Genomic DNA, 15,756 nt, shown 5'->3' with positions numbered 1-15,756 from the left:
AGGTCCTCGGGAATGCAGGCTATCGATGCAAAATGGTCCGATATAATAGTCTGCCATTCTCACTAGATAAGATACTTAATTCCAGAACCATGCAGATGCATTTTAGTTAATTGGTCCCTGATTTTAGTGCTAAACTAGTTTAATTGAACACTTGTTACCTGCAATCCTTCGTATTAGCGCTCCTCTAATTCTGGACTCTAGATCATCGCAGATGTTTAGTCAGGAATAGCTGTCTTTTACTGCCTAGGCCCTAACCTCTGGACTTCCCTCCCCAAACCTCTTTACCCCTCTACAGTGTGTGGCTTGCTGTCAAATTTTGCTTTGATGTTTTTGAAGCATCTTGGGATTTGAGAGTTTACAGGAGTATATTTGTAATGAACAATAATATATTTTGGAAAAATTAGTTAAATTAGTGTAAACTTTAGGAACATTCAGGCTTGGGCTTATAAGTGGCAAATAAGATTTATGCCACAAAAGTGCCAGGCAATGGCCATCTCCAACAAGAGAGAATCTAACCATTTCCCTTTGACACATCTTGAGAGTTTTCATTGACCAGAAACTGAACTTGACCAGCTGTATCAATATTAACTGCAAAAGCAGGTCAGGGGCTGGGAGCTCTGCAGTGAGTAACTTGCTCCCCAAAGCCTGCCCACCATCTAATAAAGCCCAAGTCAGTCTGATAGAATCCTTCCCACTTGCCTGGATGAGTGCAACTGCAGCTTCACGAGAAGCTTGACATCATCCAGGACACTGATGCCTGCTTGATTGGCACCCCATCTACCACCTTAAACATATGTTCCCTCCACCACCAAAGCACAGTGACATTGTATCATCTACAAGATGCATTGCTGCAACTTGAGGTTCCTTTTGACAGCATATTCCAAACCCACGACCGTTGCCATCTTGAAGGTAAGAATAGCAGATACCACTATCTGTAAGATCCCCTCCAAATCCCCCACCATTCTAACTTGTAAGTACAATACTGTTCCTTCACTGTTGCTGGGTCAATATTCTGGAACACCTTAACAGCACTGTGGGTGTACCAATGACTACAGTGGTTCATGAAGGCTGCTTATCACCATCATCTAGGGCAGTTTGTCTATCCAGTGATGCCCAGCCAGTAAGTAGCTCTGATCCCCAGTCATGTGATGTCTCTCTTGTAATGTACTCATGGACTCAACTTAGACATTACACTAGTCCTAGTAAGCAGAATGTTGCTATAATTACCTTGAAGTCTTGAACATTTAGTCATTAGTCATGGCTCAGATGCTAGTACTTGTCTATGAATCAGAAGATTGTAGGTTTTGAGTCCCACTCCAGGACTTATGGCACATGACTGAAGGTTAACACTCTAGTGCAGTACAGATGGAGTACTGCATTGTTGGAGGTCCTGTCTATCAAGGTGAATCTCTAAACTGAGGCCCCTTCTGCTCTCTGGAGGCGGACCAGAAATTCTACGGTACTGTTTAAAGGGCAAGGGAAGTTATTCTCCAGTGTCCTGCCCAATATTTCTGTCAGTCAAATTGGTCATTATCAGATTGAGAGTGCAAAATAGCTGCCAGATTTCTGACATGTGACCACATTTCAACACTCTTTATTTGGTTGCAAATGCTTTGGGATGTCTCATGATTGTGAAAAGCACTTCTATAAATTGAAGCCTTTTGTGCTTTAAAATGTTAGTTGATACATTTTTACGAGGCAGAGGCGTAGTGAAGTCACTGGACTAGTAATCGAGAGACCCAGGGTAATAATGTGGGGACTTGGTTTCAAATCCACTATGGCAGATGGCAAAATTTTAGTTCAGTTAAAATCTGGAATTAAAAGATAACCATTAAATCATTTGGTTTACTAATGTCCGTTGGGGAAGGAAATCCATCATCCTTGCCTCGGATGGCCTGCGTATGACTCCAGACCCTTAGCAAGGTGATTGACTCCTAACTACCCCCTCAAATGCCTTGGGGGGTGGTCAATAAATGCTGGTCTACACATCATATGAAAACATTTTTAAAAAGTATAGGTTTTTGTCAAGATGTGTCAAAGTTGCAGATTTGACAGACAAACTTCCATCAACTCCAGTTTTTTGAAAAACAAACCATCTTGCTCATCGTGTGCTATGGTGGTTCTCTAACCATCACATTTCAGTTTGGCAGATATTTATAGCTGCACTGCACCAAACCCTAGAAACACCAGACATCCAATGTGAATGCTCCTGCACACCAAATAGTTTCTATTTTCTCCCCCACACTGGATTAGAGGCCGACGCCAAAGGCCAGTTGAAGCAGTCAGAACTATTGTTTATTTTGCCCCTGCTCCAGTTTCCTCACTTCAAAAAGGTGTTCATGATTCTTCATCCTATCATGCAGAATCATATTGTCTCAGTAAGACTGTTCTCGACCTCCCTTTCCTCCTTTTTAAGACTACTCTTAAAACCTACCTATATGTTTCCACATCATTTTGTTTAATTGTTTGTTGCAGCGCCTTGAGACATTGGGCAGGATTTTATGTCCTCGCTCATCCCGAAACTGTAAAATCCCGCCGAGATCAAAGACCTTTCCGTGGTCTGCCCCTCGCCCACTCCGATTTCCGTGGTGGTCTGGACAGAGAAATTCCGACCATTGTTCTACATTAAAGGGGCTATATAAATTTGTTTGCTCAGGCATACTGATACTTCAATCATTTGGGGTAGTTCAAATTCACAAGAGTAAGATTTACCATGACTTGATTTGTTGGACTCTTTTTGGATCCAAGTGAAGTGGAGAATACATTACTGACATTTCCTGAGTTGGGAATTGGTTTTCTCTCTCTGCAGCATTATCCTGGTGCATAGCTAGATGATGATATAAAATAGGTGGGAAAGCAGTTTGCCATGAGGTAAGAAATTTACAAATGGATATGATAGGTTAGGTGAGTGGTCCAAAATTTGCCAGATGGAGTTTGGTTATCTATTTTGTTCGAGGGATATTATCTAAATGGAGAGAAACTTCAAAATGCTTTGGTGCAGAGAGATCTGGGTGTCCTCATGCATGAATCACAGCACGTTAGTATGCAGTTGCAGCAAATAAGAAAGGCAAATGGAATTCTGAGATTGCTAATGGATTTGAATATAAAAGTAGAGAAGTGCTGTTGCAACTGAGACTGCATCTGGCATACTGTGCCCCTTTAGTTGAGGAAGGATGTAAATGCATTTGGGGCAGTTCAGAGAAGGTTCACTAGATTGATTCCAGGGATGAAAGACTTTCTCATGAAGAGAGATTGGGCAGGTTAGGTCTATACTTGCTGTATTTTAGAAGAATGAGGAAGAGATCTCATTGGAGATATAGAAGATGCTAAAGAGTATTGATAGGGTAGACATAGAGCGGATGTTTTCCCATTGTTGGACGTTCTAGAAAGAGGCCATAGCTTTAGGCTAAGGGGTGGCAGATTTAAAACTGAAATGAGGAGGAATTACTTCACTCAAAGGGTCGTGAATGTGTGGATTTCCCTACCTCCGAGTGCCCTGGATGCCATAACACTAAACAAATTTAAGGAGATAGATCGGGATGAGGGGTGGGTAGGAAGGTGGAGATGAGGCAGAGAGGGAATCAGCCATGATCATATTGAAAGGCTAGAGGGGCTGAATTGCCTACTCTGAGTTCTTTTGCAACAATGGCACAGTATCAACATCCACTATTGACAGAAGTAGTCTTCAAGAAATCTTTTTTTGGCATGTCAATTCAGGTACAACACTTCCTGATGCTTGCTGATTCACCAATGGTCCAGCCCATAATTTTATTTAATTCCTTCACTCTTGCAATCTAATAATTACCTATCTTTACCATCAATCACAATTAACAGCCTCCCTCTGTCTTGTAAAACTATACCACACACACACTTAAGCTCATGGCATTTTCATTAGCTTTGCCATACCATGCATAAGCTATTTCCTCGTGTGTTTAATGGCTCTGCACTTAATCCTATTTTTTGAAGTTTCCATGTATGTTTGTCAATTAGGTTGTGAGTATCACAATAGATTCGCACCCATGCACTGACATCACCCAGATTTGCATGATGCTTGAAACTTCCTTCTACAAAAAGGATACAGACTGCCCTCATTCCATTCCTCCCTTTGTTTATTGCAAATTGCATCTTGTCTTTAGGTTTCCTAGGCATGCAGCAAACTGAGAAGTGGCAGCTTTCCCAGAATTCCTGCATTTTGTGTCCCTTGCCATAAAATACAGGTCCTTGACAAAATGTCCATCTTGCTTAGTGCAAAACTAATCTCCTCTGGGGTCGCTGCCAATTTCCTTGTGCCATTTCTATCCTATCAACTGCTGGCATTTGCATACATTGCCTCCATTTCCTATTCCAATTGTGTCTATATTAAAATGGGCTAATGGATTGACTGTTGAAGATGCCTTAAATCAAAGATTTCAAACTGACTTGAGATCAGTGATGGAAGAGATATCTGGGCTGCTGATTTAATTTATTTCTTTTCTAGGCAAATAATATGGTTGAGAATGTCTTCCCTGGCTAGTTACGAGTGGAAAGAAAGCTTTATTACATACTCTCCAATAGTGCCTAACAATTAAAAAGACTAGGAGAATAAAACTTGCCTTTTTTCATGAACGATTGGAACTACCGCAAGCATCAGACTGAAAGAACATACAATTTTATGGAGATTAGTGGTAGGTCAGAAGGATTTTCGAAACCATCAAAGAATGCTTTGGAAGAATTTTGATTTATTATTGTCACATGTATTAGCGCACAGTGAAAAGTATTGTTTCTTGCGCACTATACAGACAAAGCATACAGTTCATAAAGAAGGAAACAGTTGCAGAATGTAATGTCACAGTCATAGTTAGGGTGTAGAGAAAGATCAACTTAATGCAAGGTAGGTCCAGTCAAAAGTCTGACAGCAGCAGGGAAGAAGCTGTTCTTGAATCAGTTGGTAAGTGACCTGAGACTTTTTGTATTCTCTTCCCGATAGAAGAAGGTGGAAGAGAATGTCCAGGGTGCACGGGGTCTTTAATTATGCTGGCTGCTTTACTGAAGCAGCAAGAAGTGTAGACAGAGTCAATGGATGGAAGGCTGGTTTGTGTGATGGATTGGGCTTCATTCACGACCTTTTGTAGTATCTTGCGGTCTTGGGCAGCGCAGGAGCCATACTAAGCTGTGATACAACCAGAAAGAATGCTTTCTATTGGTACATCTGTAAAAGTTGGTGAGAGTTGTAGCTGACATGTCAAATTTCCTTCGTCTGAGAAAGTAGAGGCATTGGTGGGCTTTCTTAACTATAGTGTCGGCATGGGGGGACCAGGACAGCTGGTTGGTGATCTGGACACCTAAAAGCCTGAAGCTCTCGAACCTTGATGTAGGCAGGGGCATGTTCTCCTTTACGCTTCCTGAAGTCGATGACAATCTCCTTCATTTTGTTGACATCAAGGGAGAGATTATTGTTGCTGAACCAGTTCACCAGATTCTCTATCTCATTCTTGTACTCCGTCTCGTCATTGTTTGAGATCTGACCCACTACGTGTCGTCAGCAAACTTGAAAATCGAATTGGAGGGGAATTTGGCCACACAGTCATAGGTGTGTAAGGCATATAGTAGGGGGCTGAGAACACAGCCTTGTGGGGCACCGGTGTTGAGGATGATCATGGAGGAGGTGTTGTTGCCTATCCTTACTGATTGTGGTCTGTGAGTTAGGAAGTTCAGGATCCAGTTGCAGAGGGAGGAGCCGAGGCCCAGGCCACAGAGTTTGGAGATGAGTTTCGTAGGAATAATGGTGTTGAATGCTGAAGTCAATAAATAGGAGTCTGACATAGGTGTCTTTGTGGAAAAGTTAGAGTATGAGAGAAGCTAGCTGGAAAGATAAAAATGAACAGTAACAGCCAGATTTAGCCATAAAGACTCCAGAGCCATTAAAAATGGCGGGCAGAATTCCTGTCCCCTTTCGCACCATTTCCAATATTTGGTGGTGCAGGACAAGGATGTGGGCAATGAGCCTCCACTCCCAACCTGTGTGGCTCCATTGCAAGGGGTAGGCATTACTTAGCAACCCCTGCCTCTTCCAAATAATTTTAATGGAGTTGGGCCAGCTTCTCCATGATTTGCCATGTGGTTCACGACCTTTCAGAGGATCGTAAGGCATAGTCTGGATTTGGGAACTTTTGGATGATAAGTTTAAAAGGCCTTGCTCACGCCCCTCAAGCCAATTCAGGAACTTTCAAGATTGAGCTACCTGCCTCAGTAACAAAATTCTGCAGTTTTATGTAAATGGAAAAATAACTAAAGTGAGTGTAGGTTCCTTAGAGGGTGAGAGTGGGAAATTAATAATAGGAATTGAGGAAACTGAAAACATTAAACAAGTATTTTGTATCATTCTTCATTGTAGAAGAAGCAAACATTCCGAGACTAGTTGAGAAAGGCTCCCTTGCATTTCCCTCTTGATTCTTGGGTAGTGAGATAAAGGGACCAAATGTATGGTTTTTAAATTTGTTGATGGCACAATGATAGGCAGGAAAACAAGCTATGAAGAGGACACAAGGAGAGATGGATAGGTTAAATGAATGGCCTAAATTTGGCAGATTTTTAACAATTTATGGGATGTGGGCATCACTGGCTAGATCAACATTTATTGTCCATCTCTAGTTGCCTTTTTGAGAAGGGGGTGGTGAGCTGCCACCTTGAACTGCTACAGTCACTGAGGTGTAGGTGCACTGATAGTGCTATTAGGGAGGGAGTTTCAGGATTTTAACCCAGCAACAGTGAGGGAATGGGGATATATAATGTAGGGAAGTGTGAGCTAGTCCACTTTGATATGAAAAGTAGAATATCAAATGGCGAGGCTGCGGAACTCTGTACTGAGGGATCTAGTACATAAATCACAAGGTTAGCATGGCAGCTACAGCAAGTGAGTAGGAAGGCGAATGGAATCTTGGCTGCCTTTGGCTGACAGAGGGATAGATGAGATGCAGAAGAATATTTTGAAAGAGTGAAATTTTGTACACCATAGATGTGCATTCATTCTTGCAGCTAGGACTATAGTCTGTCTCTTGAGTACTTATTTTGTGAATAATTCCACTTGATTGGAAGGCGAGTACAATTTTACCACAATTTCTCCACTGAAGTTATAGGTATTTCTTTGTCCTACGTCCCTGTCACTCAACTACTTTGTAAACCTGGCTGGATTATATTCCAGACTCTGCTTTGGCACCGGTGAAAGTATTGGCCAGAATTTTCTGGCCAAACTTTGTGGTGTGATCTTCCCGTCCCAATGATGGCAAGACTCCACGACAGGAGGTGCATAAAATGGGAAACCCTGTTGACAATGGCAGGATCAGAAGGTCCTGCCAATGGTAGGTCATCTCTGCTGATGTGAAGCATACTGCCCGATTTTGGGGGGGGGGGGGGGGGGTGTTGAAATTCCCACCCATTCCAATTGTTTGGGCTAGTGAAATGACTATGTTCTACTGGTCTTCATTCTGGTTGCTATCCAATGGTCTCTGCTGAAGAAAGCTTGGATGTCATGATCCACAATGGTATTTATTTTCTTTTAAAGAAAAGCCAAATACTGCAGATGCTGGAAATCTGAAATTCAAAACCAAAAATGTTCAGCAGGTTTGAACCAATCTGACAAAAAGAAATGAAACTGAATAATTGGACTGGACTTTACAGTTGCCCTTACCCTGCCTGACAGCGAGTTTGCAACTGGGAGCCTGTAAATAGTGAGCACCATGATTGCTGCCCACCCCTGCTGCAGTTTGCCAGTGGTGGTGGTGTTCGGGAACCCATTTGTCCATGAGCTAATTGAGGCCTTTTAAGTGGCTAACCGATCATCCCACCACTGCTGGGATTTAACCAGCAGGCAGCAACGGCCCGTGGGGGAGAGACCTGCACCAAGCATCCAGCCCAGCAGCTTTCATGATGTGGACTGGGGAAGAGGAGACAAAAGAGATGCCTAAATCCAACCCAGTAATTCTGTTTCTCTCCCACAAATGCTGCCTGACCTGCTATTTCCAGTTACTAATTTTATTTAAGGATTTACTTAAAACTTGACTGTGATGTGCCCATCTGTCGTCCTCCACCCTTCCCACAGACACACAAATGCTCTGCTTATAATGAAATAGCCAGCTGTCATTCACATGGCCAGCAAAGAATGCAGTGCTCACATTGAGTTTCGTTAGTTCACATCAGTGTGGGTCAAAAGAATTCTTGACTATTTTAGTATTGAGTCGAATATTAGATGGGTTAGATCATTCATGAGGTGGGAGAGATTTTTTTATTTGTTTTTAATAGCAGTCTCCCAAAACAGGATTCCAACTTTTTTTTAATCACCACCCTGTCCCTGTGGAGAATGTGCTTTGCGTGAAGCAACTCCCAAGAAAATCCCTTGATCAGAGAATATACAGTTCCAAAAGGATTTGGCCATCTACTGACCTGTTAAATCCAGCTGTAAAAACAACATCCTAATTTCATTTCACTGCGCAGTTTAGCTTTGACTCCTTCAGTGAAAGTTTGTAATATGGGGCCAGTATGCTAAAGAAAAAATAGGCTAAAATTTAATGTGCTATTGCTTCACTTTCCTTTTGAGGGTGGGGTGATGGGTGTGGACTGAGGGGAGGTGGGGTTGAGATGGCGAGATGAGGCAAGTTATGAAACTACTTCCCCTGCTTCCTGACTTGAATATATGCCAATGAATATGACAAATGCGCTCATGAAACCATTGGCTAAATCTTAATTTTGCTGCTTGGCTTATGTTCACAAATATGGTTCCATGTGTATGCCGACCGCATACTGATACTGATCAGCTAAATGAATGTTACCCAAATATAGCGATATTAAAATGAATGTTTTTCGTAGAATCCTACAATGCAGAAGGAGGCATTCAGCCCATCAAGTCTGCACCGACCACGATCTCACCCAGGCCCTATCGCCATAAACCCCTTGCATTTACCCTAGCTAGTCCCCAACACTAAGGGGCAATTTAGCATGGCTAATCCACCTAACCTGCACATCTTTGGACTGTGGGAGGAAACTGGAGCACCCGAAGGAAACCCACGCATTCACGTGGAAAATGTGCAAACTCCGCACAGACAGTGACCCAAGCTGGGAATCGAACCCAGGTCCCTGGAGCTCTGAGGCAGCAGTGCTGGCCACTATGTCATTGGTGCATGGTGCACAAAATAAATGTAATTTTTATACCTGTGGATAAAAGCTTTTGTTTTGAAACAGAAGATGCAAAAGGAAGATAATTTCAGTTCATTCATAGGCTGAACATTTTCAAAGAGTGGAATTTGAGTTTTCCCATTTGGAGGTTGCTCTATTGCTATGTTCTAGGTGAGTGACAAGTGGACTTTTGGTACTTTATTTGGAATATTTATTTCCTCTAGTTGTGATTGGTTTGAAATCTTGTGAGCTCTAAACAAATGCTTTAACAAAAATGTGTCATACAAATGACTTGAATTGTAGTGAGGACACATTTCATTTTGTTGGAAGAAAATGGCGTACTCTTGTCTTTCATTTGTCCTTGCTCCAAGGGTTAGCGTCATAGAGGTTTACAGCATGGAAATAGGCCCTTCGGCCCAACTTGTCCATGTTGTCCCTTTTGTTATTAACCACTAAGCTATTCCCAATTGCCTGTGTTTGGCCCATACCCCTCTATAGCCACTTTACCCATGTAACTGTCTAAATGCTTTTTAAAAGACAAAATTGTACCCGCCTTTACTACTACCTCTGGCAGCTTGTTCCAGATACTCACCAACCTCTGTGGAAAAAATTGCCCCTCTGGACCCTTTTTGTATCTCTTACTGGCCCGATTGATCAAGATCCCACTGCAATCCTCGATAACCTTCTCCACTATGCCACCAATCTTGGTGTCGTCTGCAAACTTATTAACCATACCTCCTAAATTCTCATCCAAATCATTAATATAAATGACAAATAACAGTGGACCCAGTACCAATCCCTGAGGCACACCGCTGGTAACAGGCCTCCAGTTTGAAAAACAACTCTCTACAACCACCCTCTGTCTTCTGTCATCCAGCCAATTTGGTATCCATTTGGCTATCTCGCCCTGGATCCCATGAGATTTAACCTTGCGCAACGATCTACCTTGCGGTAACTTGTCAGAGGCCTTGTTAAAGTCCATGTAGACAACATCAACTGCACTGCACTCATTGATCTTCTTGGTTGCCATTTCAAAAAACTCAATCAAGTTTTTGAGACATGATTTTCCACTCACAAAGCCATGTCCCTAATCAGTCTTTGTGTTTCTAAATGCCTGATGATGTTGTCTCTCAGAATACCTTCTAACAATTTACCCACCTCACATGAGGCTCACTGGCCTGTAGTTCCCAGGCTTTTCCCTGCAGCCCTTTTTAAACAAAGGCACGACATTTGCCACCCTCCAATCTTCAGGCACCTCACCTGTGGCTGTCGATGATTCAAATATCTCTGCTAGGGGACTCGCAACTTCATCCCTAGCCTCCCACAAAATCGTGGGCTACACTTCAGGTCCTGGGGATTTATCTACCTTGATGCGCTTTAAGACTTCCAGCACCACCACCCCTCTGTTATATGTACACTCCTCAAAACATTTATTTATTTCCCCAAGTTCCCTAACATCCATGCCTTTCTCAACAGGAAATACTGATGAGAAATAGTCATTTAGGATCGCACCCATCTCTTGTGGATCCGCACATAGATGACCTTGTTGATCCTTAAGAGGCCCTACTCTCTCCCCAGTTACTCTTTTGCCCTTTATTTATTTGTAGAGTCTCTTTGGATTCTCCTTTGCCTTATCTGCCAAAGCAGTCTCATGTTTTCTGATTTCTCTCCTGATTTGCCCTCCTGATTTCTCTCTCAACTCTACTCCTACACCCTCTATGCTCTTCAAGAGATCCACTTGATCTCAGCTGCCTATGCATGTTATGTGCCTCCTTCTTGACTAGGGCCTCAATATCTCGAGTCATCCAGAGTTCCCTACTTCTACTAGCCCTGCCCTTCACTCTTGAGAGGAATGTGCTTATCCTGAACCCTGGTTAATACATTTTTGAAAGCCTCCCACTTACCAGATGTCCCTTTGCCTGCCAACAGACTCCCCCAATTAACTTTTGAAAGTTCCTGTCTGATACCATCAAAATTGGCCTTGCCCCAATTTGGAATTTTAACTTTTGGGCCAGACCTTTCGTTCTCTATAGCTATCTTAAAACTAATGGAATTATGGTCACTGGTCCCCGAAGTGATCCCTCACTAACTCTTCTGTCACCTGCCCTTCCTTATTTCCCAAGAGGAAGTCAAGTTTTGCCCCCTCTCTAGTCAGGCCATCCACATACTGAATGAGAAATTCTGCCTGAATACACTCAACAAATTTCTTTCCATCCAAGCCTCTAATACTATGGCTGTCCCAATAATTGTTGGAAAGTTAAAATCGCTTGCTATTACCACCCTATTTTTCTTGGAATTATCTGGCTCCAAGTTGGCTGCTCTATTCTCTACTATCCTCACTGCTTCTCCCATAGAGAGGCCAGAGCACATTCTGATATCTGTCCGTGCCATCTAGGGTCTTCTTTGTGCAAGTTTTCGGGAGTCAACCAGGGAGCAGGCTATACTAGATCTGGGAATGTGCCAGCTATACTAGACCTGGGAATGTGCAATGAGATGGAATTAATCTATGACTCCTAAGGATGATAGCAATAATCATAATATGATTGCATTTTGAGTGAGAAAATTGGATCGAAGACCAGTATTTTAAACTTTTAAGGGCAATTATAAGGGCATGAAAGCTGAGGTAGTGAAGTCAAATTGGGTTAAGGATGGATAGAGATACAGTAACAGATATTTCAGAATATACAGGTACATTCCAATGAGAGAGAAAGTTCAAGGGGAGGACCCACCATCTGTGGTCAACTGAAAAAAAGTTAAAGATTAACAAAAAGCATATCATTGTACAAAGGTGGGCTGCAGTTCAGAAGATTGGACAGAGTATTTTTTTTTTTAAAACCCAGCAAGCAGGATTAAGATTAATAAGGAAGGAAAAATTAAGAGCCAGCTAGAAATGTAAACTCAGTTCATAAGAGTTTTTATAGATTTTTTTAAAAATAGTTAACGGTGAGCATTAGTCCTCTCCAGTTTGGAGAGTGGTACTTGCCAACCCACAGTTCCAACAATTTGCTAAGTACCCAGGTCCTGATGAATTTCATCCGAGGATCTTAAAGTGCTGGTGAATTGTTTGATGCATTGGTTTTAATGTCCCAAAATTCGATAGATTTGGAGCAGGTTCCTTTGCATTGGAAAATAGTTATGTAATTTTAACTCAAAGGGAGGCAGAAAGCAAGAAACCATAGGTCTATTAGTTTAACATTTGTAGTTTATTAAAGAAATTATAACTGTGCAATATCAGGCACAGTCAACATGGTTTTGTGAAAGGGAAATCATGGTTAACCAATTTATTGAAGTTCTTGAAGTAACAGGTGTGGATAAAATGGAAGATGGCTCGGGTGATTGTCATGGTGCAGCTCTGGCCCATTCCTCGCACCTGTGCTACGTACAGCAACACTGAGTACCTCTCACCTGATAAACAGGTTCCTATGAGCAATGGAGAGGGAGCTTCATTCCCACATACCCAGTTTTTGTTTGACCATTGCTACCTGCTCCTTCAGTTTCTAACACCTGTGCCAGCTGAATCATATCCCCAGCATGGTCAGGCAGTCTGACTTGATGGTGAAGGGGACAAAGGATTGGTCAGCCCAGTTCCCAAAGAACATTGGCTCACTTTTGTGATTTACCTTGGCTCCCAAGGCCAGTTCAAACTGGTCGTGGATGTTCATCAGTCTGCACACTGACAGTGGAACTGAGCAGAAGATGGTGATATTGTTCATGTACAAGGAGGCTTGACCCGAGTTCCTCCACTGCCTGGGATCATCACTCCTCTTCCTGCTGGACTCAGTAAAGGGTCTTATACAACACGCAAACCAGACAGGACAGGGGAGAGAGGGCAGCCCTACCTGACTCCAGATTTAACTGGAAAGCTTTGATTCCCACCTGTTGATTAAAACTCTGCTATTGATGTTTGTGGAGCAGTTGAATCCAACTGTGGATTCCATCCCCAGAGCACATTCATTATGTAGGTGTGCAATACTCTCAAAGGCCTTCTCCTGATCCAGGCTGATGAGACAGGTTTCCACACCTCTGTCCTATACATAGGCAATTGTATCCCTGAGCAGCATACGGTTGTCAGCAACCTTCCTGCTGGGTAGAGTGCAGGCCTGGCCAGGGTGGATCATCAACTCCTGAGCAGGCTTTACCTGATTGGCAAATGATCTTGATCCAAATTCAACAGTGAAAAGTTTTTTTTTAAAAAGCAGTGAAGAAGCGATTTAAGCAGCTGGTCGTACTTCCTTCATAAATCGTGATTTGAAGTTCAAATGCATTTGCAGCTTTTTAATCATCATTATGACTTGTCTCCAGTGGCCTTGCCAGAATACACAGTGTTTGTGCAATTTATAATAAGTAATCTTCTTTTCATCAAACTTGAAATCCTGCACCAAATTATTTTTAAATTGAATACTTGGATAAAGGAAAAGAACAGGACAATTCTGTTTATGCTTTTACACTACAAACTTGAGGCTGCTGTATTTTGAAGCCTGTCTGGATGCTTGCGATCTCATATCGGTGCCAAATTGATCTTAAATGTCTAGCATTCATTGATTTTGTTGTGGAGGAGGAAATGTGTCTTAAATATTGGGCTAAATGTGAGCTTTTAAAGAATTTTTTCTGAAGTCAGCATGCCTTTAGATTCTAGATCACCAGAGTGTAAAAGTTCTCCTGGAGCTAGTGTCTCTTCTCTTTGAGCACCTATATCAAAAAAAATCTATCCAATTATAGAATGATGCAGCCTGGGAAGGGACCATTTGGTGTACCATGCCTGTATTTTAGCCGAGGGCAATTTGCCATTTCAAAGTAATGACCCAGAAATTGCAAAGCTGAATTTGAACCTGAGACAATGCCAGCAGTGACTCTCTTCTTCCCTATCCATTCTATTCAATCTGCATAACTTTGCCACAGCCGTTAAATGTATATTCTTCCTCGACATTCAACATCCTTTTTGAGAGATGACTAGTTTTTTTTTAGTGGTCAGGGTAGTTGCAATCAACTTTTGCCAATTAACTTTTAACATGGAAAAATAAAGATGACGTGTAAATTCCATTTCCTGACCAGTGAGCACTCTGGAAAACCTTTTGGATTTATTGCCTTCTTAAGAAGAACAGACTTTCCTTTTTAGGATTTACAGATGTTTACTGTAAATCTGCAGAAAATTGTAGGGTGTTTTGCAAAAGTCTTCATGAAGCTACAGTGGTTGTGGAATTTACAAACCAAAGAAATGTGAAATGTAATAATTTCACCTGCAACTAACCGGTGACCCTCCATCATTTAAATCAGTGCAGTGCATATTTGGAGAAAGCACTTCATTTTCTCATGTTGGAAGTGTTAGCCCTCCATGATTCACAGAAAATCTCCATTATGTCGCTTCCACCCTCAGTCCCTGCGCTGCACTCCTCTTTTTAATCTTGCTCTTTGAGGTGTTCAGTTGTATAAGTTGAGAATATCCTTATTATTAAACAGAGGACCAGGCTGAATAGCTCTTTTGTTCGAAGCCATCCAGCATGAGGATCCAACACATTCATTCCTTTCTTCCCCCCCCCCCCGTTTTTTTTTCTCAATTATATCTCTTTCCCACCCATCTCCTCCCACATCTTCTTCTTCTGTCACAGTTTACCCTCTGATTTCAACTTCTCTGCCGTTTGGCCATTCGCAATTTCTATTCTCTCTATGGACTGCCATTAGTACCTCTTGGCCTTTCCCCTTGTTTCTGTGGCTATGACTCATCTTTCATTCCCTCACTCTACAGTATAAATATCACCTACTTTCTATGCCTTTTAGCTTTGACAAAGGGTCATCTGGACTCAACGTCAGCTCTTTCCTCTCCTTACAGATTCATTCTCTTGCATACCTCTTAGAAATGTTACTTTGAGTAGTTGCCGTGGTGTGATGAAAGAAAGTAACTTATTTTTACAGATCTATTGATTAAACCATAGTTGTTCAGAGCGATGGTGATCCATGGCCTGCAGTAGTGATTGAAAATAAATAGTGATTTTTTTTTTTGCAGCAGTGGTCCTTTCCAACATTCCATTCCTATTTCTCCAATTTTCCCTTCTGCTTCCACCATTCTGCTAGAATAGTTAAATGAATAGTTTAAATGATGGCTAAATGGCAAGTCCCATTTCCACAAGAAACCTTTTTTTTCTCTCCCATTCCCCAAGGCTTGGATGCCTTGAAGGAATTTTGTATTTAAAAATGGACACTTGCACCCTCACACCCGAGAGCTGCCGGCCCAGATACACCGTGTATGTGAATGACCTACTGCTGCTCCACCTCTGGTGTTTGTGCGTTCTTTATGGGGATTGAGGGGGTGGGTATGACAGGGTAGGGTGGTCAGGCAGGTGGCTCTCTGTGACTTCTTGTCCCTCAATTGGGCACTAAGTGACTCACAGCAGGGAACCAACCACCTAGGAGGCCACAGACAAACCAGACTCGGTTTGCTGGACAGCCTTTGGGAGACTACAGGTGACCCTCTAGACTTCCAATTAAATCCCTGAGCCATCATCAAATTCCAGTAGGCTCGAATAATTGATACTGTGGCCTATTAATGAGACTAATTAACATCCTGCCATTGAGGGGTAGGCAAAATTCCCACATCAGGCCCTTCCTGCCCCC

At 42.3% G+C, this 15,756-nt stretch overlaps 1 protein-coding gene across 2 annotated transcripts in view; it reads left to right on the top strand.

Annotated features, from left to right (window-relative positions):
• The window catches only part of LOC144493731 (hippocalcin-like protein 1), a 58,334-nt gene that overhangs the window by 14,972 nt on the left and 27,606 nt on the right, over window positions 1-15,756 (top strand). The window contains exon 1 of one of the 2 annotated variants that reach the window (XM_078213140.1): window positions 9,197-9,318. The exons of the other annotated variant lie outside the window; for it this stretch is intronic. The gene's annotated coding sequence lies outside the window, so the exon portion shown is untranslated. Of the gene's footprint in view, window positions 1-9,196; window positions 9,319-15,756 lie in introns of those variants that run through there. 2 annotated transcript variants of the gene reach the window in all.

This window comes from Mustelus asterias, chromosome 5 (assembly GCF_964213995.1).
Source record: "Mustelus asterias chromosome 5, sMusAst1.hap1.1, whole genome shotgun sequence".
In the NCBI taxonomy this organism is placed as follows: Eukaryota; Metazoa; Chordata; class Chondrichthyes; order Carcharhiniformes; family Triakidae; genus Mustelus; species Mustelus asterias.
The sequence above is the reverse complement of the archived record's forward strand: the minus strand, read 5'-3'. Positions and strand labels throughout refer to the sequence as shown.